At 41.1% G+C, this 4897-nt stretch overlaps 1 long non-coding RNA gene across 1 annotated transcript in view; it reads left to right on the top strand.

Annotated features, from left to right (window-relative positions):
• Positions 1–4358, top strand: part of LOC104947515 (uncharacterized) — a 20659-nt gene extending 16301 nt beyond the window's left edge. Inside the window, exon 3 of the long non-coding RNA XR_798569.1 lies at positions 4342–4358. This is a non-coding gene — a long non-coding RNA (uncharacterized lncRNA). The remainder of the gene's footprint in view (positions 1–4341) is intronic.
• The last annotated feature ends 539 nt before the right edge of the window (positions 4359–4897 follow it).

Here is a 4897-nt window from a genome sequence, read left to right as displayed (position 1 = left end):
ACATGTGTGTGTGTGTGTGTGTGTGTGTGTGTGTGTGTGTGTGTGTGGTGTGTGGGTGTGTGTGATGGGGGGAGAATGTACTATATTTGTTCTTTATGTAGAAGAACCCGTCCAATGTCCGGTCAATGAACAAACTGTCTATAAACCTTTATATTTATACGTAAGATACATTAGTCGGTTCTCTGAGACGTAAGGACTATAAATACTACTGGTTAATCCTATACATAATCGTAAGATACTGGGCGTATGATTGATTTAAATATATCCAGTAACAGACCTTTTGAATAGACTGTCATATGTTTTATTCTGTACAAGTTTCCTTTTATCGAAAGTCAACCATTTTGGTTTTGTATAATAGTTGTGAAGTAACTGAAGTCGCCTCAAAGTCAGTATTGTTTTTCACATCTGTTTACAAGTTTGGGTGTAGTAAAATTACGAATAAATCCTTATCTTGTGTTTTTCGTAATTGATTATTAAATATCTTTTCTGACTTTCGACTTAACCATATTACACAAATGTGACCCGTTACATTCTCCGTACCAAAGCAGTCAGTGGTCAGTATACAAATCTCCACCGATAATTTATTATTAATAGATTCTATTTATGAAACGGTTCGGATTTGATAACTCGTTTAAAAATTTTAGTATTTACCTATGTTGGGTATTTATATTATTGAATAAGTTCAAAATTTTTTTAATTTATTATTGAAATCTTGTCATACTCTTCCCAGAGTGTTTTTACCACTTGAAAAAAACATTAGGGGAGTAGGGTTATTTAGCAATCATATACTACCAGAAGTTGAGTGGTTCCTGTGACGGGACAGTAGGTGACCTGAGAGGAAGGTGTGGTGTCGATGTTTAATAGTCGGCTACGGCAATAATATAATGAAGATTAGGAACCGACGAGTTGATCCAGAGACCTGCCGGATCGTCCAGTAATGAGAAAAACTTTAGAATTTACAATTATGGTAGTAATTGTAAGATTGTGTAAACTGATTAGTGACCAGACGTTCAAGGAGAAATTTCGGTAATTTGGAGATCCAAAAGTATCATATGAACTCTTTATTGACAACAAGTGTCTGTTTGGGGCGATCCTTATTCTGTCTGTAACGTGAGGAGGTACTACAGCGACGGCGACTCTTTGCCAACCTCCACGACGCGGTAAGTAACAAATACTGACCTTCCGGGCCGTGCTCCTAGGCTGGTGATGTCGAAGTTACAATGAGGGCAGATAAGGGGTCTGGGTATTGAGAGGAGTCTAGCTAGTGGGTGGTGGTACCGTGTGCGTCTTTTCGTGGAAGAGGGAGGCTCGCCAAGGGGATCGAGTCTTGAGCGGTTCGTGCCCGAAAGTAAAAGTCTCGGGAGATGCTGTTGACTGCACCTGGGAGAATATAGAGGAAAAGCTCGACCTCTTGTTATGTATGCTACACCTGTTCGGGCCCTAAACTCTCTCGCTCATTTCTTGGACGTCTCTAGGAGTGGGACAACGAGAATCCCCTTTCACTAAGTTTGAACATAACTACTCTAATCTCCAATTTAGGACCCTTCATAGTATAACTGGCACAACAAAACACTGATGGACTATCTGAAGTCTCCCTCCCGTTTTATTGATGTGTGACAACATTTTTTTACAGTGTTACACCGACGGTCTTATTGACATGGCAAACAGGAGTGTTTCACAGCAAACGTCTATAATATGGAACGACAATACTCTACACACGTCTTGGCGGCGTATGTCATGAGACATTATCGTAAGTACGGAGACTCAACTGTATAAATTCTACTAGAGAAAGGGGGAGTGTGTGTGTGTGTGTGTGTGTGTGTGTGTGTGTGTGTGTGTGTGTGTGTGTGTGTGTGTGTGTGTGTGTGTGTGTGTGTGTGTGTGTGTGTGTGTACTAACTTGTATGTGGCCTGTTTATTGTCAGTTTAGTAAGACAGGGTCAGCCATGCAACATTCACTGAAGCTGCCAGAGATGTTTTCCCTTTCTCTTTTGCAGCATACTCCGTTTCAACTTAGCTTTAAATAAATGTTCCACAATGTGGTGACATGAAGCCTGGCTTGCCTGCTCTGGTGCTTGTGGGTGGCCTATAATACCACCCAAGACCACTGGAGGGGGCTCTGGCTGACCATGAAGCATAAATGACATGGATCACAAACCCTGGCCTTTAAAAGTGGGCACACAGGATAACATTACAAGTGGTACATTCTGCAATAAAAGGCTGACTCTTCCTTTCCATGTTGCATAAAAACAGGACTGTGTAAATCTCTGCCACATACTGTAAACACCAGCTTGAGCTGCAGTCCTGTCACCAGGCAAATAAAGCCAGTGACATCAACATTGGTACAATTGTGCTGATTCAACAGCACCAAAGAAAAAACACCCCAACCACAGAAAGTATTCCATCTCTGTAAACCAAGCAGAGATCTGTAATCCTAATCAACTGAGTTATTTATATGTCATGGGAAAACTGATGGCTTCATTTGAGGTTTACACTTACTTACACAGTACCAGATCCCTTAAATACTAGAGGTCCTGTTTAGAATCTTTTGAATTGAGGGACAGACTGGGGAACAGTTTTAAAGAAGGAAGTGCATTGGTAAAGTGCCCTTTACTTGTTTTAGGTAATTATGCGTTACATTGAGATAATATTGCATCTCTCTGAGGTAGTTTTTTTTTCATTTCTTTAGTGGTTTTGTATCTCTTTGTGGTCACTTTGCGTATTTGTGGAGGGTTTTTGTTTCTTTGGGGTCATTTTGGACATATTTGTGGTCATTTGTTGTTTCTTGCTGTTTATTTTAAGTGTTTGTGGCTGTTTTAATGTCTCTTCATGTTGCTTTTTGTTTCGATGGGGTCGTTTTGGACATATTTGTGGTCATTTGTTGTTCCTTGCTGTTTATTTTAAAGATTTGTGGCTGTTTTAATGTCTCTTCATGTTGCTTTTTGTTTCGATGGGGTCGTTTTGAGTCTCTGTGGTTGTTTATGGTGTGTTTGTGGTAATTTTGTGTCTGTTTTTGCCCGTTTAACATATTTTTTTGTTCTTTGCAGACACTTTATGCCTGGTCCATGGGTCTATGAGCCCCGGGCCTGAATCCATAGACCCATTCAGTAACCAATGCAACGATACTAACAAGCCAACCTCACTGCTGTGCAACCTCTGGCAATCCTTCTTGCCTCAGTCTATTGTCAATATTATATAATCATTAAGATGAACCTCCCATAAATGTTCAGTGCTTTGTATTCCCTGCTTCTCCTGTCCTTTTTCATGGACGACAGTGGCCTGGGGCTTTGGCTGGGATCAATGCCTTCACATTGCCCACTCCTCCGTGTATGTAGCTGCATGCATGATAAAAGACAAGCAGTGTGATGCAAAGCTAAAACTGTTTCCCCCCCCTCCTCTCTATTTCATGTCTGCTACTCGCCTACCTTCTCATTGGCAGGAAGCAAAGTCTCCTACGCCTTGGTGTTGTGGGATTGAGGATGGAGAAATCACACGGAGTGTCTTGGCAGCTTCAGAAGCCCCCTGGAGGCACTGACTTGGAACTGAGGCAAAGAGGAACATTTCAACAAAAGCGTGAAACCCAATGAGAACTGCAGCAAAATAGGAGAAAATAGCCAAGAGACAATGCTGTTTTGGATTAGTTATGTGAGGAATTACGATGTTATGTTGTTAGTAATCTCAGTTATGTAATATTAAGTTAAATCACAATTCAACTTCGCACTGATCACCATAGGGTGTGAGAATACACTGTACACATAGAATAATTACATTTTTAGATGACTATTAATGTATAGTATGATTTCCACTCAGATCACTGTACATGTATCTATTAACTTTACAGTTAATTAATTCCTATTTACATGTATAATCTACTCTAAAGCCCCGGCCACACGAGGACGCATACGGCTAAACGCATAGGATTAACGCAAACGCAGTCACAAAAAAGCTTCCGTCCACATAGTGTCTATACAGTCTATGGTCTGTCCACACGAGACAGCTCCGTTTAGCTCCAACCGCTGGAGAAGCTGCAGTACATATGCCGAGCCTGTTCATGGCGCTGTAACTTCTTCCACAAAAGCAGCGAAGAAGCATGGTTGTCATGGTTGCCCTTCTGTTTATTCTCCGCGGTGGGGGCCGAGGGAACCGGGCAGAGTTTTTCGCCAACGTGTGTTAAAGTTTAAATCTTCCGGACAAAATTATAAAAGTGCCGGTCAAAGGTCTTCTTTGTTATTTATTGAGCTTTAAAACAAATGAATAACGACTCTATATAATATAATAATATAATACATGGAGCCTCTCTTTTTCCTCCCTCTCTTCGGACAGCGTCAGTGTCTGTCTCAAGCAGCAGCTGATCCAGTAATGAGTGACCCGACAGTAAAAATAAACATATTTATAACTAGTTTAGGTAGTTTGAGAGGTAATTAAAATAGCTAAGGGTGATGATCTGACTTGAAGTGTGTGTTTTGCTCCGTTCACCGCTGCATCACAGCGGGAGGAGCTGCAGGTGGGCAGAGCTGCGTGTCTCCGTCCTGTCAGATTAGACTTCACTCGTTTATGTCCATATCGAGAGAAAGATAAATAATCTGAATTCAGTGTGCAGTTTACTTTGACGCGGGGGTGAGCAGCCCGTCAGTATCAGGGTTAGTCAAAATGAATCCCTTGGCGGTTCTAGTGTTAATTTACAGTTGTCTTCTATTAGCAATGCTTAATCGATTTGAAACTAAGTCTAACGTATAGCTTAAAGGTGACCTATCATGCAAAATGCACTTTTGTATGTCTTTTATACATGAATATGTGTCCCCGGTGTTCCAGGGAACTCACAAAGTGTCAGAAAACACAACCCTCTCTATTTTCCTCCATACCCAAATCTCTTAAAAAGGGGCTGCAACGGATCTGAT

Source organism: Notothenia coriiceps, unplaced genomic scaffold (genome assembly GCF_000735185.1).
Source record: "Notothenia coriiceps isolate Sejong01 unplaced genomic scaffold, NC01 NC01_scaffold00012620, whole genome shotgun sequence".
Lineage (NCBI taxonomy): Eukaryota > Metazoa > Chordata > Actinopteri > Perciformes > Nototheniidae > Notothenia > Notothenia coriiceps.
This window is presented reverse-complemented; position numbering and strand designations above follow the sequence as displayed.